The sequence below is a fragment of the Pezoporus flaviventris genome, unplaced genomic scaffold, assembly GCF_033815535.1.
Source record: "Pezoporus flaviventris isolate CSIRO_AGI_PZ_B2104156 unplaced genomic scaffold, CSIRO_AGI_Pfla_v1 ptg000007l, whole genome shotgun sequence".
In the NCBI taxonomy this organism is placed as follows: Eukaryota; Metazoa; Chordata; class Aves; order Psittaciformes; family Psittacidae; genus Pezoporus; species Pezoporus flaviventris.
Window position 1 is genome coordinate 64,330,334 of NW_026892555.1, and position 25,625 is coordinate 64,355,958.

Here is a 25,625-nt window from a genome sequence, read left to right on the forward strand (position 1 = left end):
AAAAAAAGACCCACTAGATTTTTTACATGTTGTTTAAAAGCTAAGAGATGAAAACATTCAAAATCTTGTATCTAGCTATCAGTATTAAAAAAGCTATCTAGCTATCAGTATTAAAAAGGCATAATATAGTAAGAATTGAATTGTACACCAGTTGTGTCCAAAGAAACAGAAATGCTGTCATTTTTCCTATAGTTAATATAGCTAGTGTTTATGCTGCACACTGCAGCTTCTTGAATTTGAATTTCCAAAATATTCTGGCTTAGATATTAGTGCTATTAGACGCATTTATCACAATATAAACAAGTACTTTCTTGGTGCTCTGGAACAGGATCAAAATTTCATGTGCAAACTATTATTAATATTCTTACTTTTCTTACATTTTCTCAGGCTACTCCACTTCATAACTACAACAATAGCATTTTCTTTTAGATGTTTCATCTTGTAGATAGGTGCCTATTGTGAAATAAGTTGGGAGCCTTAATTGGCAACTAAAAAAATTTCAGGGTGTACATCCAATTATCCATTTTTAGGCTTTGATTAAATCTCTGTGATAGATTTTCCACAGTGTGCTGAATGATGTTCAGTTGAATTTGATCATTGCCTCCTGCTTTATAAAGTATATTCCATAATTATAAATGAAATATCACATTTATTTTGGCTTCCTAAGGTTAAGATTAGCAAGAACATGTTTAGTCCATAGTTTGGGCAGAAGGGGCTATATCAAATGGCTGTGTCTGAATTTAGAATTTCAGTAATCAGCACAAACAAGTTTTAACATGTGCAAAATCAAGTCATTAAAAAAACTCAAACAAATCTCCAAATGTAATTTCCTTCAGAACTCCTTTTAATGCAAAAATAGCCAGTAAATTTAGTTGTATAAATCAAAATTCTAATAGTCCAATAAATAATTTAGTATTGTGTACTTCCTACCTTGTGATGATCATGAGGAACCATTGGCAGAGAAGACTTATAATTTCCTCTTGTTTTATGGTATAAGTCTTAATTTCTAACTTACTTCAATAATGTCAAACTTTTAGGAGATGATCTCTAGCATTTACTTACTCTGTGTACCTGTTCTATTTTAATTTTGAGTTCATAAAGCCAAAAAAATTATTATGAAGTCCTGCTATCACCCATTTAGGAAGGAATATGACTTCATGCTGGGATTCATTCCACATAATAACAGGCCTTTTATTAAAGGAACATCTTGGAACACTAAGTAAACAGCAATGTACAAAAATGCCACAAGGTAAAGAATTCTCTGAAGGTTCCTCTGAAAGCAATTGAGTTGTGGAACTGGCTATCTTTATCCTTGAGACAACATTTATTACTTTCTGAAACCCTCCAGGAATTGTCACTGGATGTTCACTAGGTATTCCTAACTTGTAAACATGGTCACTGTCCTTTGAAAGATTTTACTTCCTTGCTAAAGCTCAAATCAGTGGAACATACTCAGACTTGAACAAACATCTGTTTGAAAACATAGTTCATACTTTTCTATGCATAAAATGATATACCAGGGCATCCTAATTAGCATGGTGGTAGGAAATCGATCTAGAAAGCAAAAGTCAAAAAGGTTCTTGCCTTACTTACTGTTAGGTGTGTTAGTACTCACATGAAACTTGTCACAGAAAAAAATAATCACAAAAATTCATAGTAAATTAGAGCCTTAGCTTGCATAAAAGCACGATATCCATTAATTCTCAGCATTGATTCCTACCTATCCACTTGCTAAGGATTTGCAAGGTGGTTTTTTTTTGCTTTTCTCTGCTAAGGAGGAGTTTTTGGTAACCACGGGATCTGCATAGGCTAATTACTGAAGGAATGTAAGACTCTTTTGTGAAGTGAACAAGAATCCTAAGATGCGTCTTAGTACATATGAGGGTTATCAGCTCCTATTTCAGAATGGAACCCATCACTACACTATTCTTGAAAGGCAAGGATTAAGTTAAACTATGTTCATCACTGTAACTGATGTTTTTCATACATAGTACCTCATCAAGTGTTATATGCAAACAATAAAACAGCATTGTCTTTTGTAGTATGTTTTCATTAATTCATTAAAAAGAACCAAAAACTCTGGTGAAGCTATTGGCTATAATTAGTGCTCTAAACTTTACCTTGCTTCACTAAAACCTACAAAGAATTGCCCCCCAAAAACATACGTTTACCTTTGTTGAAGGGTTGTGGTGTAGAAAGACGATGATGAAACAAGAATAAAGGAAAGGAGGAATTAAAGAACTTTCTGAATCATAAAGTCCTGTCTCCTGTACTGTGAAATATCACCTAAGATAATAAGTTCCAATCATTTTTAATTCAATTTGGAAAAGATATTTATTTTTTTCCATTCATCACCATCTAGGTTGTTCCAGAACTTAATTTCTTTTACAACTATAAATCTAATTTCAGATAAAAATATACACTTCTACATTTAAAGTCCAGTTGATCTCAACGCTCTTTTAAGTAACTTTCTTCCCTTTTCCTTCTTTATATGCTCCTAGATCACACTTATGCCAACTAACTTTTTAATTAGCTTAAAAAAGTTAAGTTTTCTTCAGTCCAAAAGATTTCCAATCAGCCTATTAGACTTCTGTGGCAATTACTGTTCAAACTTCCTTGTGATGGGCAGGAATATTAACTTTGTTTACTTCAAAAATTTGAGGTTTAACTCTTCCCAAATGCAGCCTTATCGACTTTACTACAGCACTTTTTGTTTCAGTTATTCAGTTTCGTGTTTCTTGCTCCAGTAGCTTAGGATTTTCTGGTTTTCTGCCTTGTCTACTGGCTCACTAAACCTGAGTTTGTTGAAATAACCTTTAATTAATTCAGAATCATTCTGGACTGAAGCTCTACTGCTCTACAGTTAATCCCCAACCTTATCTCCAGTTTAGTATCATCTGCAAGTTTACCTTCAGTTTTATCATGCAGGTTTTCATTTAAGCAACCCAATAGGATCAGCCCTAGTATTGCTGTTTGCTCGCTGCTTCCTTGCAAAATAATGAGCCACTGATTATCGTCCTTTGAGCCTTGCAGCCTAGCCAATATTTAACTCACCTGTCTTCAGACTTCTTTTACTTTGGCATTGTGGTCACATGCTTCCCAAAAGCATGCTTTTTCAAAGCAAAGATCTGAACATACACGAGTTTTCCTATGAGCTCATATGACAATGTTTTGTTGAGTAACACTTAGCAAAAAGAATTCCAATGTCAGCACTTCCAGGTAGCCCTCTTTCCCAGGAAAAACAACAAATGGGGAGACAGAAAAGTCTATGCCAGCCATCATACAGCTCTTACACTCTCTGCCAAGATCACAACCATACAAAAGCAAATGTTTTGCTCTAACATAAAAGTGATGGGAAGTTGCTGAATATTTGCATGTTCCATTGGATATCAGTGTAGTCTGGAAGATGGAAAATAAAAACTTCCTCTCAAAGTACTGCTTCTAATGAATTCCTACAGTTAGAAAAGCCCAACATGTTCAAAACCAAAACACATACTAGACAAATGAAATAATTTTTAAACAGTTGTCTTTTCAATATTGTTTTCTCCCTCCCTCCCTCTCTGGCTCAACCTCACACTGCAGAGCAGAGACGCTCACAGATGTCTGAGCCAACCTGCCAGCCGTGGCTTGGGAATGAAAGTTCTGCATCAGAATGCTTCCATCAGCCCCACCCTGCCCACAAGGACGGCTGTAGACAAAATATCTGGCAAGCAAGTCTGATATTGCAACAAACAGTGGTTTCTGAAGCTAGGCACAACATGAGGAGGGTTTGCACCTCCGGCTTAGAGATGCAAATCCTCACATTTTCATCAGCCAAGCAATCCAAAAGCTCAGAAGATGAAGCACTTAACCCTACCAGTAAGCAGTAAAGCTGGGTCTGTTTTTAACTCCATTTTGGAGTCTCATTTAGCTTGTGGCAGCCATCTTGCTGCAGTTCTCAAAGTGCAACACCTACGAGACTGCTCCCTGTAAGGAGAGTCTTTCTCAGAACTGGCCTTGCAGGTGCAGCCTAACCCTTAATGATTTTGAAGTCTCAAAAATGTATTTATTTATTTATTGCATGTATAATTGCATGTATTATTGCATGTATTTATTTAAAGTGCATTTCAGATTACACTGAAATGACAAACGTAACCTCACACAGGTTAATTTAAGAACTGGGTGTAGTGTAATTAACTCACTGTAAAACATAACTGCTATGTTTGGTACCTCTGTGCCTTGAAATTACTGTGATGACATGAAGTCTGTCTGAATCACAATAAGGTATTGCTGAGCACTGTTGCCCACTCTAATTGCTCTGCTACTGGAGCACACCAGAAAATAAAAGCAAAATATGTCAAAACACTCTAAACATATTCATGATGGTTTAAGAGTGGTTATTTGACATTTAAATCTCATTTAGATCTCATTTGATTTTGCATTTACAATATCTTGGTACAGTTGCCTTCTGTGTAAGTGTGATGGGAGCCAGTTTGGTGAGAGTGCTTTCTAAAAGCCTACATTGTATTGAAAGCATTGGATTCCCCTGTCTTTAGCTTCTAATAGCCTGTATTGAGTAAATCTACAATGTTTTACAGTTGTCTGTGTTTGATTTTAATTTTAAAAGATGCCTTCCTCCTTTACTTTCCCTTACCTTCCATACTATTATTTCTGTGTTATAATCCCATTTATTATAATAATTTTCTTTCAGCTTGGAAAATTTATATCATTATTACACATCTTTTTTTAATTGCTCATATGTTTCTTATCTTTTGTGTCTGATTTTTTTTTGCCACAAATTTTATCAATTCTGAGAATGCAGTAGAAAAGTCAATTCAAGTATTTATTAGTGAGGACAGGTGAAAGCATGTGTCTTTTGTTACAAAATACAATTTTTTTAATATGCTTTCATATAAACCCAACTCATTTATAATTTTTAAAGCTTTGATTGGCTTGTCCATATCACGGATAACATCTGTATGTTTAGTAGAAAGTGTAGCTATAATAAAATATTAAGTGTTTAAAGCTTAATTTCGCTAAGCACCTCTGTTACTGGAAGTTTTGATATTGTTTAAATGCATTCGGTTAGCACTGTAACTAAGGTCTTTCTGACACAGAAAAGATTATATCTAACTAGATTTCACAGTAGGAGTAGTTTGTTTCTGAAATCTTCATGATTATATGCAGTTAAATTCCTCATTAAAAGAACTTTTTTCTCTTGTGAGATTCCTGCCCTTTCTAGCAATGAGATCACAACAGAAATTGGATCAACTGTCAGCTACCCAAGCCCAGAAGCTTTGACTTTTCTATTTCATACAGAAAATCAGGACACAAAGCTTTACATTCTTATAATGTTAAGTTTATACATTTACAGTCTTGGCAGATAAGGGACATGAAAGTTAAAACTGAAAATGAAATTTTGATTCTTTCCCTGCAGCAAACACTTAATTGTGTTTATTACTGCATAATTGTGTTGTAACAATTAGCTCACACATTTTTTCACTTTTCAACAAAGGTTCCAATCCTACACATACTTATTAGCTACTGAATATTTCATAGGACCACACACAGTATGTAAAGTTAACTACATAAATCTAAAGTTAACCACATAAATCTTCATATGATTAGAAATGAACTAACTTCAGTTGAGAGCATTTGGAAAGCTAAAGAAATGGAAAAAAAAATTTGATGTCAGTTTTATACATCATTAGACAACCTCAGTTCTGTGTTGATACTAATGCATGGTTCCAGAATTAATTTCATAAACCTTTCCATAGTGATGAATGTCTGTCTAACTTTTACTTCAGTGGATCAGTTTTGTCTGTGCATCTCAGAATGTGGTTACACCAGAACTGGAGGGAAAGTGTGTGTAGCAGACACAGTGGATATTGAATTCTGGGGTATCATTCTTTACAGCAGCACTTTGTAACAATGAACCAAATAAAAATGTCCAGGTGATTGATTTATATAAATGGATATATGTAACCATAAATTCATTTCAAGATATATTCTTAAACAGGGAAAAGATCTGTAATTACCATAGCTCTGGGCTTTGAACTTGTATATAACTTTATTCTTTTTTTTTTTTCATTTTTGCTATATTGTGAAATTGTGATTAATTTTAATATATTAGCATTCACTTCAAAATCCTCATAAAGTAGCAAGCATCTACAATACCTCAGCCCTGCTATTAGCTCCTAACAAAGAATGAAAGGTATTTAGCATTTGCCCTGTGAAGCACGTTGGAGTTAACACATCCTGATTTATTCGTTTCAGCCATTAGCGGCAAATCAAAATAATGTGGAAATGCTTTTGGTACCCTGCAGTTCCTCAATTTGTCTAGTTCCTGTCTTATGATTTATTTTTCCTAGATTCCATTGTCACTGGGCTCAGCAGCACCCTCCCAAATTCTGCAGTGACACTGGAGATAGGGAGGGCAGCCACAGTTTCCTTTTGGAGGCAGGAGGTCAGGCAGAGTGTTAGAAGGGCAGCTTGGGGTCAGAATAATACAGTAGGAGTACAGAGAGTACAGTTAGGTTAGCATATTGTTCTGGGGCTGAGAGCCTTTTTCAAACCCTGATCCATCTTCATCCTTGTAATTAGGCGATCTGCGCTTTCAAAGAAAGTGTTGCTATGAAACACATTGGCAAATGAAGGCAAATTTGAGGCCTGCTCGTTTAAGTGTTGGGCTCATTGTTCTTAGTGGTGTAATTGGTGATCAAGAAGGCAATAAAACGGCATGGCCATTAAATGGCCTGAGCTGAAATTGAAAGGGGAGCATTTATACTGTGCAAGCTGCTGTGTGGAGGCTGTAACTTTCACCCTTACGTGAACCAGAGTTTACGGAAAGGCCTGATGGCATGGCTCTTGTTTCACCTCCAGGAGGCAGGCAGAAAAGGAGTGATGGAAAAAATCAAAACTAAATAGAATTAATGAGCCTTCACACATTGTGCTGTTTCTTTTGTTGTGGAAAAGCTGGGCGAAAATTAAGTTGGATAAGAGAGGGTGGAAAAGAAACACCATTAATATCAGGTTGTAAATTCTACAAAACATTAACTTCATTACATGGCAATTACTGTCTGTAATTGACAGAACGAAAGATTCCACTTTCTCATCAGTTACTAGTTGTATAGGACTCAGCATTTTTTTTTCTTGGCAAAGGTCATACCACTGATATAAAGAATACCTTAATGTGAGTTAAAAGTATAACAGATTCTTTAGCAAATAAGCAAGGGTGTAACTATTAATTGCTGCTAAACGTCTCACTCTGTTATTTTGTGCCAAAACATGGCTCACAACATAGAAAGATAACAACATTAATGATGTAAAAAGGAAAGCTTTCATTATTTAATTACTACTTGGTCCTACTTTTTAAACAGAAGAAAAACATGATTTAGGGAGGGATAAGATTATAGAGAAACAATGTTTGCTTTTGAAAATAGTTATCTCAAGAGTTTCTTAAAAATAATTGGGAACTGTGTGCATAGCAAGAAATTATATACTGTATGAAGAAGCATTCTAATTTTTTATAATTTCTGTTATTATTACACCTTTGGTATTACACCTTGCTTTTTACTAGTCACCTACCTAGTGCATTTATGAAAATACTCCACGTAAGCTATATCCTGCTTCAGATTTATGTATGTAACTTCGGATGAAGCTCACGTCCTTAAGACACATGTTCAATGTCTAGTGGATTTTGTGAGACAGCTGTAGAGGAAGACATTTAATCTAAATCAGTCTTGGAGTTTTCTAAAGGAAGTATTTATTTCAAGAATTACATAACGAAGAAATATGATGAGGGGAAAGATCAATTTTTCACATAGACATGAAAAAATAAAGTTGCATTTATTTTTCTTGATCACTAATGAAGCCAAAGAAAAGTAAAAATTTCAGAACTTATGTCACTGAATTTCAACATACACCTCAAAACTGAGAAATATAGAGTGAGGAACTATGCCTAATTTTATTTAAGAAACATTGAGCTAGATAATTTGCTTATTTTTTATTAACAGAAAGCATTGAAACACTTGAGTCAGAATATTTCATTTCAATTTGTTAGATAAAAAATGTTCACATCTCTTCTGCACTTCATGGTGCTGTAAGGAATTCTCTGGGCTGTAGTCAGGGCTGCCAGGTTCCCACTGCTCTCTGCTCATCAGACTGTTTCTCTTCATGCACAGCATGACATTTCCAATGCGGAAGATACTTTTCTACCAAGAAGCTTTGCCTCTGAGGGAGAAGAGTTTAAGGAACTTAAGTGGTCTAGTAAATTTCTGTGAGATGCGGGTATTCTACCACTATGCTAATACAAAAACAAAATCAGTTTGGTTTGTTCAATACATTGAAATGATAAAAAATTCATATTATACTAATTCATAATAAATTCTTCTGTATCAGCAGAAAGAAATTTCCTGATTAAATATTCAATATTTGTGGACAAAATTTTTAAATTGAAAGTCGCTTAACAATCGCTTTTAAAGTAACTATTTATTTTTATAGCTTTTACTTAGTTTTGCTCATTATTTTTAATTTGATAAAAGCATTTTCTGATACACTTCATCATATTATTGTTGGAATATTTGTGACTTTGTAGTTGATATTTTCTCTGTGATTATCTCCTGGATACTTTATGCTTTAAAATGCATGCTGCATTCTCCACTGCCCAAATAGCCAGAAAGGTCCAATTGCGTACCAGTAATGACAGAAAAAGGCCACAATAGGAATGCTTTCACCATGTTTGAACTGGTTCAAGGAAGGGAAAGCATAAGATCCCTGAGGCTAAGACTAATCTGTATTTTGGAATATGTGCAAAAAGCACAGATTCATTTATTTGCTAAGAAATATGAAACCCAGTGGTGAAGTGGAAAAGGTGGAGGAGAGATGTTTGAGGGAACTGTCAGCAAAAACCTGAGGAAAGCAAATTATTCATTGTTTTAAAACATCACTGACAATGAATCTTTGACTGTCATGCCAGAATCTGGCCTGTGATGAATTGCATTTTTATTAACTACATTTGATTAACTAAAAAAACCAAAGGATTCATTCAGATATATCAAGATACTTTATCTACTGATGAGTGTAAGAATAACTTAAACTGCAGTTGGCCCGCAATGTTTGCTTTGCTACTACAGCTACACACAGAGAATTGTGCAAGTAATTTCTCTGCATGGAAAACTTTTAAGAACAATATATCAGACTGTTTTCATCAATAGTAGTTTTCCACAGCAAATGACAAGAAGTCTCTCTGACAGCAGGTTATCAGCTCATTTGATTTTCCATCTGATATCCGTTAAATCCAGCTCAAGCCCTCAAGTCTTATGCAGCCATGTTAAAGAAGCTCTTGCTGAAGCAGGAAAGGTATCTAGTGTGATTCAGTGCCATGCAATATTCTGAATGACTGAACTAGCTTGGGATCTGGAGGCAGCAGAGACAGGTCAGCACTGCACTCCTCATAGACCAATTAATACTGCCTAAAAAGGATATGAATTAATATTCTTCCATGGTGCTGCACTGCTCAGCAAAACCACAGCAGCTCTGCCTAGTTGAGCAATGACATTGCCAGGTTCTACATGTCTTCCCCATCAGACAGTGCTACACCATAGGACCTGCATGACAGAGGCAGGAGTCAGACCCACCCTCCTTATAAAAGGGTTACTGGAACAAATAAATGTGTACAGACAAAACTGATAGTGTTTTTTTCAGAACAAAAATAAGAACAAATTGATGCAAACTGAGAAATAAAGCTTTTCCTAGTCACTTTTTCTGGCAATTTTTATTGATGCAGTAATGATAGAAGCAATAGTTATATTTGAAAGGTGTTTATGGGGCTAGAATACTGGTTGAATTGGGATATATATTGTGCAAAGGAGAGAAATTAAGATGAGGACAGAGATAATACATTTATAAGGATTCTATTTTTAGAAAGCAATAGTCTTATCTCCTACCTTCTTGACAATATTATTTCAGTGTATTTTTGACAATATTCTTGACAGTACTATTTCATTTTTTACCTTAAAACCACCCAATAGACAGTGGGTTGAGACCTAGGGAACAAAACTGAAGCTTTAGTCACAGTTCTTTTAAAATTATAACAAAGGAACAGGAAAAGTTCTGCACAACACTAATATACTTTTTAATGTTTGAACAGTAGAACTGAAGGCAAATCCACTAGAAATCCTTCAAATGACTTCAGTAATAACAGGAGGCAAGGACTTTAAAGAAAGGAGGGAGTTCTGAAAAAATCTAAAATCTAAATTTTCACAGTCTAGAATATGAAAAGAAAGACAAGTTTATTAATGTTTTCGACTTTGTCTTCACAGCTGGGACAACAAACCCATCCAGAAGTGTGTTCCTGCATTTGGGGTAGTTGCTTTTCACAGCACAAGTGTGTTCAATGGAACTGTCAAAGGTGCCTGGCATATCTCAACAATTAAGTGACTTTCTCATTCTTTGAGCATGACAATGCTGATTATCATCAGCAGAGACAATCTTAAACTGCTTCAGTAGCCTGCATCCCGACTATTTACATGGAAGAAAGAATACTTCTGTTTTCAGTCCTGTTCAGTCTTTGGCCTCTTTTCTTGGAACACCAGCCAGTACCCATACATGCCAAAGAGCAAACTCAAGTTACAACCTGAGCATTGGCATGTGCATCCTGTCTCTAAACATTCTGAGTGAATGGTGATTTTTAATGTGAATTCTGTGACTGTACAGAAGCAGTTTAAATTAGTACAGCTTTTCAGTTGCAAAGTGAAAAGTTTTCCTGTCTCTTATGCATGTGATACACTTTTTTCTCAAGTAACCCAGACATATATGTCTTTGAATCAAAATATGTTCAGTAACTGCAATGCATTTTTGCCAGCATGACACAGCTTTGTTGATAAATTGGAAAAATATATTTGTGGAGTGAGGTATAGATACAGTAAACCCAGCCTCAAAAACGCAACCATACTTCATATTAAGAAAATATAATTACAGACATATGATGTAATTCGTTTAAGTCTAGCCAGTTAATTTAAGGAACACCACAGAGACATGGGACATGTAGTTTCTGGGGACAACACAGCTCGAAAGTGCATTTTTTATTTTTTTCAAATATGGGTACCGCCAGTATTTTCTGCAGTGGCTAGACTTGAGTGACACTTAAAAGAAATCACAGATTGAAAAGGTTTGGGTCTCTCTTTAGAGTTCTGAGATATAATAAGATTCATGCCAGTCCGGCAAGTCACATTTTTCTTTCTCTAGCTGGATGTGGGATTTATTCCAGTCAGAGGCCCGGGAGTGATATGGCAATCCATCTTAGGATAATTATGTGAGCGCTGCCACAGAAGATCTGATGCCCTCAGGACAGAGCATGCTTCCAACTGCTTTGTAAAATTATCTTAAATACTTCATCAGGGCAGTTCACATACCAGTTCCATAAGAGTGCTTCTTTCTAAAAGCTTCATGGGGATGTGGGTGGGGGAACTAATCCACACCAAGCTCATTTTTGGCAAATTGAAATACTTGTGTTCGTATGACGCATCTCATGGGATATATTACCTGATGAGATAGGAGTGTAAAGAGTTTTTGGAAGTGTCCTAAGTTTGCAGCAGATTAACCATTTCCTGCTGTTCACAGGGCAACATCTTTTCTTATTGAGTCCTATAGTATTTAGCATAGGCCTTCAATTTTCATCCCTTACTGCTTTTCATCTCTTCATCCCATTTATATTTTTCCTTTGAGGTCATATTAACTATATGCCATGCTCTTAGTTAAATAACTAAACTGGTTCCCCATTTGCTCTTACGTTTTGAGCTCAGTCTGAGTTTCAGTACTGCTGTACCATGGAGTGTGTCTTTTTCAAGGAAATTTGCTGTTTGGACAACCAAGCACAGCATGTACTCGTTATGAACACCAAAGGACTGTAGGAGAATTTACTTGTATGAACCCCATTTTGAGACTTTTTTCTAAATTACAGTCCAGCTAATTGAGTGGGCACCAATAGAGAACTCATGGCTACTCAGTGAATGAGTGTAACTTGCATGCACTTCATCTTTCTAGTAAGTGCAATGTGCCAAGTTTTCCCATTGCTTTTCTTTTAGGTACTAGTAGCTGCATGAGTTTTTCCATTAAATATGCTACACTTGCAGTTTTTTAAGAAGTACATTCTAACCGATATTTTTTGCTACAACACATTACTACTCTGAATGGAAATGTAGTATGAAGTATGTTTTCATGAGAATTTGTAAATATCACTCTGAAACACAGATTATTCTTTTGCTCTAAGGTGCAGTGATCCATGTTAGGTGAGGTGATGGCAAGCCCACTAATTCAAGGAGTGATGTACCAGATGGATGGTGATCAGATCTCTCTATTTGCGCTGAGTTAAGTTTCTCTCTCTGTGCTTATTATGATCAGAGTGCATAATCCTATCGATTATTTTCCCATCCACAAATCATCTTGACCATTACCTAGACCTTTACAATCAGCAAAAGTGCTAAATTTTTAGCAAGAGTGGCTACAGAGCAAATACTTGTTAATTTGACTGTTAAGTGGGGTGTCCGTTGCTGAGGACCTAAACTTAGCTCACTATTTCGTAGCTACTTTTGTGCTGGGTTTGCATAGGTTTTGTGAGAGCATGGGATAACGGATGGCTGGAATAATTGGAACTGGAGACAGAGAGAATCATAAGCATCAGAGCCGTTATAATTAATTCACCTGGCCAAGAGAATGTAGAACATAGCCTTTCATGAAAGCTTTGAAAAAGACCAGGCTGCAGCCCATCCACCAGTGTAGATCTTTATTTAATAGAACATTCTAAGACTTGACCAAATTACCTGAAGAATTACTCTACTGATGGTCTCCATCTGATAATCTACTTCTCATTGCACACTCAGGGTTGCAAATTCTCTTCTCCTATTCATTGCAGGGTCCTTGCTGAGCTTTGGTAGGTCTTGTATTGAACTTCTTTTATTACAGTCGTTATCATTCAGCTGATAACTGAATGGAACTGAATGGAACTTGTCTCCTTCAGATGCCTCCTCTCTCTGCTACCAACCTTGTCTGCTAAGTATGCAGACTTCTATTAAACATAAGCTGTGGCAGTCCCACTGCAAACCCCAATATATATCAAAGAATATTTTATTATTCAGTAACTGACATCCAGTCAGAAGCTAAACCTTTCTGGTTCCTTGTTTTACAGTTGTGCAACCATTTTGCAACCTCATCCAGCAGAAGAGATCCAGCAGCTGACACAGCGTTCCCTGCCAGTAAGGCTGAGGTTTAGGCCTAGAAGAAGGCCACGTGTGCTGAGCTATTGTTTTGTGCAAAATACATAACTGTTGAAAGCTGTTAGCTTACTTCATTGACTTGAAAGCAACAAAGATTCATTGCATATTTCTCAGTTCTTCTCTGTGAGTTTTCTGTCTTGACTTGAAGGCTTCTTTTAATCATTCCAGCCTCTTCCTTAGCTCAAAAGCCATGAAGTTCATAACCCTGCACTCCCTTCCCTCTTCTTGAAGGCCTTTGTTCAAAAGTGAAAAATGAATACTAGTAAAGGGTTCCTCTCTTTGCATTTTAAAACATTGCTGCTGATGATTTTCATTTTTTTTTTCTTTTTTTTTTTAAAGTTAGAATTTAAGGAAGAGAGAGGATGGGTTTGTTTTGGGTCTTCTGAAATAGTAATAGTTCTGAATTTTACATTCTTTAATAAAACAATGCTGCAATTCCTTGGCTGCCTGCAAAAGTAAGAAAATATCAGGATTTAAGACATAAATACACTCAAATGCCATCAAGAATGTCACCATTATCCTGAACTAGGATTTTACAGTCAAAACAGTAGAAACAAAATCCCACTTATTTCCCCTTCTTTCCTTTTAAGACAGTTTTGTAAATATTACCATGACCTTTATTAAAACTAGAGTTTTCATACTATTCTCACATATGTGCTTCATTCCTTTTTAGAATCCAATCCTTTATGGTGACTCTTTATGATTTTTCCCTACAAAAATCTCTGGAAATGCCACTTCTATCAGTGAAATCATATACTGATAAAAGACCTGATTTTGATGAGTAAATAAAAATGAAAATGAAGTATGTATCTTGACAATAAAAAAGTTGTGTGAGAAATCATTTTAGTTGCAAATTTATGAGAATGATCACTTTATTATTTCTCCTATTTGGAAATCAAGAAACCCCTTATCATTTGTTTTGAACCACCATGAGGTAAACCTTATAATTATGCCACAAAAGGAGGAAAAATTAGATAAACATTATAATTATGCCACAAAAGGAAGAAAAATTAATCTCTGACTTTCTTATGGTTAAGGAAAAAGGCATAATGTGATAAAGTCTGTTTAAAAAACTCCATTTTCAAACCAAAGGGTCATCTAAGTTTTCTTCTTTGTAATACAAATCCACTATAACATAATTTATTTTCCAGTCTATGTAACCTAGGTTATAATACATGTGATTAAAATTCTTGTTATTTTAATGAGGAAAAAACACTTAGTTTTCTGTATAAGTCCTAAGCCAGAAAGTTTCATGTTTATATTCCCACAGTGAGAGTTCCTATTACACAATATATTGTCAGGAATGAAGACAAGATAATTATAGTGTAAAGGAAGCACAAACCCACTCTTTCTGTGGTATGAACAAGTAATTAAAAGGCTTATAATTAGTTGTTGTATCCACAAATTTTAAAATTATTACATATACCAGCAATTTCATGTACCTCCTCTAGAATCAAGATGCACTTTGTTAGGATTTCATTCAGTTACTTAAAACTACCTTAGTGAAATTTTCTGCTTTTGTCACTTTATATCTTTGCACCTCTTTGGAGTTTTAAAACCTTAGCTTAAAAGAAAAAAAAAAAAAAAAGGCTTAATTTTCTCTTCCTATAAATTATTATACCAGCTAAAGCTGAATTCCCCAGAAAGTGAGGTTTGAAGAACATTTTTAAAAATAATTTTTCTGAAAATGAAGAATATTAAATTAACTAATGTAGGCAGTTCTAGGAAAATACAAATGTGAAGCATGATACTCCAACACTAAAAATTAAAGTGGTTGAACCCTACGAAATTTAAAAAAATTCCCTTTTCAATGGTTGATGAGGAAAACTTAGTGCAGATCTGTCTCCTGTGTATGCAGGGCAAAAATCTACCAAATTGGAATCACAGAATCATAGAATTAGTATGTATGTTCCTTCCTTTTAATAACAAGAATCTGCATGCAAAAAGGGAAAAAAGTTTCATCATATATCAAATAGCAAATGAAATTTTTGACTGAGACACCAGATCAGCAAGAGAGCAATGGGATAGTCCAATAATATCAAGTATTTTCTGCCAGTGAATGAAATATTTTAATTAACAGCAAATATTTGATGATCCTGTGGTAGACTTGAAACAATCACTGTAATTTAACCTGACTCAAACCCAAACTATCAGGTAAAATATACTTCAGAATTCCTTTAAAAATATTTAAGAATATGGGAAAATTAGCAAAGCTAGGAAAAGAGCAGAAACATATCTACCTGTATAAACCCTGTATACTTTAGAAGTACACCTTTTAAACCTCCACAATAGGATGGTTGTCTTACCTTTGCCTGTAATCCTATTCTTTTGTGTATACACATTTCCTTCAGAATATAGATTATTGTACTGTATTGCTACACTGTTTTAATACTTATAAAAACACAGAAAGGGAAGTAGGTAAAGAAAAAAAACACAATTTTTCTTCCTGCCACAAAGGTGGAGTTTACTCCCCAGAATTATCATGTCAGACCAAGTAATCAAAGAGCCTTGTCCATAGACAAAAGCTTATTTCCTTACCTCAGGGCGTAGCTGCTTGAAACCACAGCTCGTGTACTCCGAGGTATGCTTTGTCCTTAGTAGATGTCCCCTCCCTATGTTTCTTTGTAGCAGGTTGGTACCCAGAACTTGGCCTCTGACGTGACAACCGCAACGTGTTAGTATACAAACTAGTGTTTACTGCTGCATATTTTGAAGAAACTTATCCTGTTCCAAGATGAGATTTCATTTACTATATGAAAGAAATGTATCTGCCTGGTGGCTACATAGACAAAATGGCCTGCAGACCTTAAAAGTGTTCAATGAACTTCTGAGTCTGCAGGATCTACTGTGGGCTTAGGGTAAAGTTTATTAGATTTGCTGCAATTTCATTTGTTTTTAATAAAATAAAGAGATTAAGTTGAAGATTAGGAAATTTTGAAATACTGCAGTCCAACAGACTACATAGTCTGTTCATGCTTTAGACCGCAATCAAGATGATGCAGAGACTAGTAGTTCCCTAGAAAATGAAAGCCTGATGAAGTCCTTTAGGGGAGCCAGGAGGTATCCAGATGGAATATTTGTGTAAATTCAATATAATTGAAATTTACTGGGAGGTGTTGATGTTTGCTAAATGAACTATCATAACAGGTTTAAGGATCTAGAATCATATATAGATTTTCAAATAGAAGAACTGTAAAACGAAAGTATTCTTTGGTTCAGCTAATCACTTCAATGTCAGACTGTAAACCAGAAATTAAAAGAACCGTCTACAACTTATGCATGTGCAAAGAGGAAGCAGAATATTGGTAGTGCTAGATATCGCTAATAGAAGAGGGGAATGAAATCTATGAATACATTGCTGTATTAATTCAAAGATGCTTTTATACATTATTATCAGAAAAGTGTCAAACCTGTAAATTCTCCCTGGAGCCAGGCATAGGGGTAAGTAGGGCAAGGCATTTATCTGGATTGCAAGGCGACCAGGACAGCCACCTTGCAACCTGTCAGACTTACTGACCACTTACGCCTTGAGCCCCTTACAGTTGGTGGTAAGGTCCTTGTGCCAATATGTGATGTATCACCAGCATGGGAGCTGCCTTTGAATTGGTCAGGCGATGCAAGCAGGCAACTGCTGGCGTACAGTAAGTGTAGTAACTCACAAAACACACTCTGCAGGCTAGCTCAAATACTGCATCAGTGTTGCAGTAACTTGTGTGGCAAAGAAACAAGGTTACAGATATAGAGAGAAGGCTCTCTAAGTGCTTAAGCTCCAGTTTATGACATGAACAGTAGCACCACGTAATTCAGAACTGTCCCTGACTGTGTCAAAATGTCACTAGTTTCCTAGCATATGAGGCCACAGTGCTGGCATTAGAAATAACATGTTTTTCTTTTGGCCTGAGGGGGAATTGAAATGCCTCTCTAAATAGACCTCACTTCTTGCCATAAATGCTATAGGACATGAGGATTAAAGGTTTTGACTGAAGGCAGTATTGTTTGTAGAATTAAAAAAGAGGAAGGAACAAAAAAAGGAAATAAACCCAGCACTGGTGTGTAAGAGCAGTGTTGTGTTCTCTGCTGCCCATTGCAGAATGTTTAACAGTTACGCAGATTCAGCTGCTCAACAATTACCAATAATGAAAAGCAATGCAAATTATATATAAAAGTATATATATATTTTAAATCTATATTTGTATGTGTATAGATATCTATAATATGTATATACACACACATATATGCATGTGTATATATTTCCATGTGATATCTACAATAGAGAGTGCATGGGTATATACACACACATTTTACCCGTCATTCTGCACTTTGTCTCTTGTTCATAAGCACATTATTAAATAGTTTGGATGTGAGCATAGAAACCAAAGATTAATTGGAAAGTGTTTTTCTTACATGTCTTGTATGGATTCCTTGATTTTATTTAAAACCAGAGTGGAATTAAGAATAAAAACATTAAAAAAAAAATCAAAAGAATTTTTGTTGTTATATGCATGGTGCCACAAAACACTCTTTTTTAAAGAGTCAGTGATCCAAGACTGAAATAACTATCCAGTCTGCATAAGCCAATAAGACAACTTAATTTTTGAAATACATTGTGCTTTTGCACTTGTAAGTACAAAATATTGAGCTACATGATACTTTTATGAAAAGCTTATCCAGACATCATAGAAATATGCCTTCAATAATAATGATCTGTGAACCTCCTTAGAGAACCACTCTCTCCCACTCCACATGAACAGCTTAGCCTTCTGCTTGGGGGTCTCCTTAAGCTGGTAGAGTACAAAAGATTGACCATTTTCCTTTTATGCTGTCAGCCTATGGAAAGGCAGATGCAATATCTCATAGCCCTGCTTCAATGTTGTTCTGTGAACATTTTAAGTGATTCATCCCTTAGTACAGCAGGCAGCACACCCAAGATGTTTAGTGTTGCTTTAGAAATACCTGTCAGGATGCCCTGTAGGCCGGGGGCTCCCTGTGGGACAGGGACCAGGGGGTCCCCAGGTCCATCAGGGCAGGGCTCATTACACCACCTGCCAGGAGCAGGGCAGCAAGCAAGGCACAGGGTCTACCCCAGAACCAGGTACCAGTGGCTTTCCAGGTCATGAGGTTTCCATTACTTCCTGGAGTTGCAGAGTTTGAAATACCCAGCAAAAGTCTTTATTTGCAGTTTGCTGGTATTCTTTTTATTTCCAACCAGGCTGAAGCCACATACACATTAATATCATTACAAATTAATGATACTTTGTTGAACATTTGACTGAGGGTGGAATACTAGTTTAGATTTATATTTGTTATTTCTGATTTGATGTCATTATTTCTCATTAATGAAAGTGATATCAGACCTACTCCTTTTACTCTACATCTAGTCATTTGTTTGACAACATGACAACAGGAGTTCTGTAAGCATGGACCTAATGTCAGTATATTATTTCAAAGCTGCTTTGCCTCTAAAATAAAAAGTGAAATTCTTCAGCTATGGTAAAATACCATGACCCCCCAAAAAACATGTCAACAATTCAAGTGAATAGTAAAAAGAAAAAAAATTAATGTCATGGCACTTGGGCATCACTGTCAAGATAAACAGTCAAGTACTTATGAAGCTGCTGCTCAAAGCAAGGGGCATGAAGAGAGTAATTTATGGCCCTGACCCACTGATTTCCCTTGCTCCTTGAGGCAAGACATTTGGCAAAATAATGCAAAAACAAATGCTGAAAGTTACACATAAAAATCTATTACCTATATGAATGGCATGATTTCCAAAGTTCTGGGTATTCTCAGACACCAGTGACTTCATCATCAATATGGATAAGTCAGAACCTTTGAAAAAAGGCAGATCACATACTTAAGTACCAGAGAGTGATTGAAACATATAACTGACATTCAAGATCAAAAATACTCCCCTTAAACATTGCTCATCGGAGCATATTCTGTATCTCTTCTATGTCTCTGAAATAAATGTGGTAGCACAAAGAGGCATTTGTGAGAGCATATTGAATTATGTAAATGTAAAATATTAAGCATATGAATGCTATTCTTATTATTTGGGAAGAGGGGAACCTAGAAAAAGACAGTGGTTTGGAATCTGGAATTTGAAACTGTATAAAATAGTTAACCTGTTATGCCTAACACTACTTAACTACAGACTTCATAAAAATAGAAAAACACAGTTGCTTTTAGAAAGCTAACAAATATTTCCTGATGTGCACACACTATGAGTCTTGATAATCGCACCCTGATCCGTTGCATGCTGTTATGTATAGTAACTGGATTATGCAAGGGGAGAAAAAAAAAGTAAAAAATCCCACCCTACCACCTCTATATTCCTACTCTTTTTTTTTTTTCCTATTACATTGAAACAGTCAATAAACAGCAGTGTGGCATCTAACTGAAGCAAACTTTTATACCATTGTTCTGCTTTACGTGTTTACTATTAACAAAATTTCAGCAGCTTCTTTAAAACTCTTTCTTTTGCTTGCACATTCAGTTAAATGGCCCAGAACTGTAACAACCTCTGTTCACATGCACTTTCCTGACCCTTTTCATGAAATCAAGTGTGGTATGATCAGGCAAGATCAAAGTAAATGGAAAGCCTGCTTTTAATTATGAAATATAACCAATAGCCTTATCACTACCACAGAAGGTCTTTTCTCTTTGTGATTTTTCAGCTCCCCACTCCAGTTAAAGAATAGTTGAACACTGCATCTTGTGTTGTGTTGCCATTTTGTGCTGCCCATGGCTTGCACATGCAATGCTTCTAACAGGCATCACAGTGCACTTCCAAGTAATTCAGTTTTGTGAAGTAACAACTAATCGATAAAAATAGCCAAACTTTCATCAAAAGCAATAAGTCCACTAAATTTATTTAGGAAATAAAGTATAACACATATATCAGTTTATTCTTTAGCTCCTTCTCCATGCCTAAATCCAACTCTTAATTTCATGTTCACATTTAAAAATACACAGAATTAATTAGAAAAAAACAATCAATAATGGAATAGATCTCCCATAAGCACATAGCTTTTTGTAATGCACATCTATCTCAGTGCCAGTTCTCTCCCTCACTCACAGCCTGAAGGCCACAGAACAGCACTGTGCACAATGTGTCAACTCTCTTGTTTCACAGCTGTTCTGCCTCCTGCTGCTGCCAGCACAGCTGGCTGAATGAGGAATGGACTGTGGTGTACTGCTTCAGGTTGTCTGCACTGAACAGGAACAGATGAGGTATTCACTTTGGGTTGGTGTTTTTTTTTGTTTGGTTTTGGGGTTTTTTTTTTGAAATTTAGCCTTGCTTGGTCTAGAACGCTAACCAAGGAGGAGAAAGAATGTTCCTTTGGCACTCTGGAGTTCCCATAACCTAAAGGCACCTGAAATGTACCCATGAAAGAGCAGTTCTTTGACTGCACTAAAATGAGGCACCTTAAAGCTTTGCATTCCCAGGGCTGAATTAGGAAATTTTTAGCACTTTTTGATAAGATAAATGAAACCTTTTTCTTTCCCCCCCCTTTTTTTTCCTTATTATTCCTGTATTTAACAAAGCACTACAATAATTGGGGCAGGAGGGCTGGAATAGTACAGTCTCTCTCAAAAAAAGGGATTCCAATGTGTCTTCATTCACTGCTGTGTTCCTATTGATCTTCCCTAGAAAAAGTGGGACTATATCCTGGAAAGCAATGATCTTGAACTACAGCTAGGACTTACAGTGTAGAGGTTATTCAATGCAGATTCCTATGTATTGCTGGGATAAAAAGGGTTAATGCTGTTCTAGGCTATGTGAACAGGGAACGAACAAGTAGCATAGCAAAATGTTTACATCTGACTCTGATTAAACTCCCTAATAAAATCCTACATATAGTACCTAAGTGGCCATTTTTAGAAGAGTGTTGAAATTGGAGAAGGCTCAGAAAGGAGTTGCAAAAATAATTTCATTGCTAATGAAAGAGAAGGTTGAGAGGTGGCTTGATTACAATGTATCATTCATGAAGAGAAACAAGGAGGGTGTACAAATGAGCTCTTTAATCTAGTGGTGAAAGGCATAACAGAAATCAATGGCTTGACAGGGAAGCCAGGCAAACTCTTCATCGTTGCAGGTCTTTGGGTCACTTTTATGAAGCAATATGAACTACCAGACTTGGTAGGGATTAGAGGGTGCACTCAAATGGCTGCTACAGGACTAAGCTAATCACTTCCCTCTCCTGAGAACTTAAGTGGGTCAGGCAAAGCTCCCTCTTACCATTTGTTTTATAGTCTTCCTGACTCTCAGATACAAAGCAGGTAAGTGGGTTATTTATAAGATGTTTTGTGGGTAGATAGTTCATAAAATCAAACCATCTGGCATTACAGTATGTGTGTGTATATATGTATGCGTGCATATGTGCATATGCATGTGTGCATATGCATGTGTATGTGAGTAGTTATCCTTGTCAGAACCTCTGCTTGTTAAACAAAGTGGTCTTTAAAGGCAACAGCTTTATGCAGGCACCATGATTACTATGTACTTGAAGTAGCATAACTGCATTTTATAACTCTTCTTCAATAAGTTTGTAACAAATATAAACTTTCATTGGATTTTTGTAAGAAAGAGATTTTTGTGTCTTGAGGGAAAAGCACATTTTTACTACTTCCAGTTTCTCCTTTGCTTTATCTCTTCTCTTCCCCCGATTTTCTGTGCTTATATGCAGGTAAGGTGACCCTCCAGCTGTCACTGTCAATAAGGTATTTCAGGAAACCAAGTGAGATTAGTGTTCTCTCTGTGGGATAATATGGTGGTAATATGTGACCCTCAGTTTCTGAGCAGCTTCCTTCACATTAACCACAAATGAGCTAATTCTCCAAGTAAGAGAGACTGAGATGTCTGAAAGTGCTGGCTTCTCTAATCTCTTCTCTGAAAAATTTCTATGAGAAAGGAAATTCTTGCACTGTTTGAAAGTCATGGCTCCTGGATGTTATTTCTCCTTTTGACCATGCAGTCTTCTCAGATGTCTGCTCCTCCATGAACTAATTTCCTCCTTTAGGTGAAGAAATCACAGCAGGTGAGATTTGCTTTAGAGTGTCTGTGTAGCATAGGAACGGGTCTGACTGCGAAGCACAAAGGACTAAACTGAGAGATTGGTGGGTAAAAAATGCTTTGGGGAATCTGGTGCTAATGAAGGCAGCAGGCTATGGGATGCTTGGAGTACAGACTTCTTGATTTGGGGAACAGAATCACAGAAATTAAGTTAGAAGGGCCATATGGAGGTCCTTTTGCCAAACCTCCCTCTCCAAGGCAGAGATGATTTAGACTGGATTGCTCAGATGATCACAGGAGAGGTCTAAGTGTGTGTGTAACCCTTTTTAGAAGGAGAATTAGAGCTAAAGACTTTATTTTCTTTTTCATTACTTCTCTGTATCTCATGTTTCTTTATATGCCTACTGTGGACCACATAGTTCTTCAAATATTGACTGAAAAGATCAGGCTTGTCTTCAATCCGTTACAGCTCAGAAGTTTGCTGGGTAGTTTGTATTGGAGCTACAATCTGTACTAGTGACCTCCTGGTCTATAACAAGTGATTGGTCTATGAATCCAAGCTGAAAATTCCCAGTAAATTGTCTCCTGCTATATCTTAGATTTAAATACCCAATTAAGACTAAAATCATAGAATCTTAGGATCATAGAATGGTTTGGGTTGTAAGGTCCCTCAAAGATCACCTAGTTCCAATCCCCCTTCCATGGGCAGGGACACCTTCCACTAGACCAGGTTGCTCAAACCTCCATCCAGCCTGGACTAGAAGATACTTCCAGATCTCCAAACACAGGCAGCTTTCGTATAGGTGAGAGGAATTTCTGCTCATCCCCAGGCACCAGGTAGCTGGCAGCAGGTAAAGAGGGTTTTAAGAGTGTAAGAACATGAGAATGGCAGTGTCACAGGCCCAGCCATTTCAGCAAATGGTAAGAAAGTTGAAATGAACTGGACATTTCCAGAGAGATCCTTCTCTTGCTGTGGTCTTCTCTGACCCTGTAATCAGATGGGCAGAGACTTTCTGAATCAGAGGTTTCATCCAGACGTTCGAGTCTGCCACAGAGAATGTCACCTATGAATTTGTGTCTTTGAGTTCATTTTCACCTTAAGATGATTTGAGATGTGTTTCACAGTTTAATGAATGTGCAAAATCAGTTTTTATATTTACTACCTGTAAGATAATTTTATTAAATGTTCTGTGGACTCTACACTGAGATAGTCCTTATCTATTTTTTCAGTCTTTTATAGATATGGATATATCTTTCCAAACTGAAGAATCGTAATGTGTTCAGTCAGGCTTTAGAAGCTGCTTCATATTGTTATCATTCCTGCCTCCCTTTGCTATTAGCCCCATATTCTGCTAGTTCCTCAGTTTGAATGTGGCCCATAATAGTGAAGTTTTGCCTAGCAATCACAGAGATGCTTTTACTGGTTACATCTTTGGCATAACGATGTCTAGTTTTATTTATGGGACTGATCTACTTCCCCAATCTAGTTTCCCATCTTACTGCAGAAGAATCATGAGTATGTGTAAAGCAGTCAGAAACAGAGAGGTAAGAACACCCTTTCATATGTTATATGTGTTGTGGGTTCTCAGCTGCTAGCCTGGCTTGATGTTGCTTGTTAGTAAGCCCAATGCTTCCTTTAACATCACCAAATATTTTGGTGTGATTAACTTCAAAAGTAGGCAGGATGTCCATGAGCCATGCTGCTTAATAGTCTCTTTTAGCAGGGACTGCCTTGAAGCTGGTTGACTGCTGGCAGGGAAGGAGCAAGACATACATGAAGCAAAAAGTATTTATTGTTGGGTTGATATACAGGGGAACAATAGAACTGTAGGTTTATGAGACTGGAGAAGAGACCGATCAGAAGGAAGTTGAAACAATTAATTGTGCTGGTGAAGTAGCTGAAACTGGAATTGAATGGTCCCCACAAATGCTAAAGGGAGAAAGTATGGATGGTATCCTTAGGAAACATTCTTGATTGGGCAGGGAAAAATCCTGCTGGCTCTCAGGAACACTGTCTAGACTCCAGCTGGAGAAGAAATTTCACTCCCATCTACACCTCTGAGTCTTTTCACTAAGTGAAAGTTCTACTGGAAGAGTCATAACCTGTTACCAGCTAATCCTTCCTCATTCCTTGATTTCCATGTGCTGGCTCAGCATGTAGAATCTTCCTACTCCATTCTTTTCAGTTCTGAGGTTAATAATAAATAGTTGCTGACAAGGATCATGCCAGCTATTCCCCTCTCAAGGAGCTCATTGTTATAGGATCCTGGGAATGCCAAAAAGCATTAATAGGTTCAAAAAGGACAAATTTAACAAAAAACAAACCAAGAAATCCCCCCCCCCCCCCAAAAAAAAAAAGCCCCAACTACAAAAGAGTGAGAGAAAAATATTATTTCGTATATTTTATTTCATACACTTGTTTTACCCATAAGAGTGTGTTACTGTCTGGACTCAGACTCTGAATAGCTTGAGGAAAAACACTATATCCCATTATATACTTCATTATATGAATTCCATTTATTATAATGAGCATAGAATAGTGAATAAGATTTTAAAATACAAAGATGATCTCAGGAGAAAAGAGGGAGAACTCATTTTTAAATACCTGGAATTTAGGAACAGATAAAACAACTTTATAACAATGGTGACTTACAACCCTAGGGCAATGCTATAGCTGAAAATCTTAAGTAAAGAGCTAAAGAAGTGTTAAATACTTCTTATTAGTAACAAAGCAGTAATATCAGTACAGAAAAAAAAAAAGTTTAATATATTTTTAACGTTTATAATTTATATTGCCTTTTTAAAAAGAAATATTTCAGGAAAAGTTCCTTTAAAATCCTGGAATTCTCCTTGGTTTTGCTCAGAATGGTCTGTAGAAATTAAACAGTTAATTTACTTCTCAGAACTTCTCTGCTCTGAGAAGTAAATTACGTTAAAATTAAGTGAAGGGATGGGGAAAATGTCAGAAAATAATTTATAATCAGTCTGAATGAGAACAGGTTCTTATGAGGGAAAAATAGTATGTAAGCATGGAATTATATATTGTGTCACAATGTATAAAAATAATAAATGGATTTTTTCTTTTTCTTTGGAAACCTCTTTAGGTACTTTCTTTCATGTCTAACATTCTTTCACTAGTGTGTCTACCTTGTTTTTGTTTCCTTGTTCCGATACATCTGTTCAGGAGCCTCTAGGAGACACCAGTCAAATACCTAGCCTGTATTTTGCATGTTAGTTAGTTAATTAACTTGACAGGAAATTCTGAAACACTAAAGAAACAGTCTGAAACTCAGACATTTCAGGCCATTCTAAGAGCAAACTACAAGATTTTGTTTCCACATTAAATTTGTTCGTCG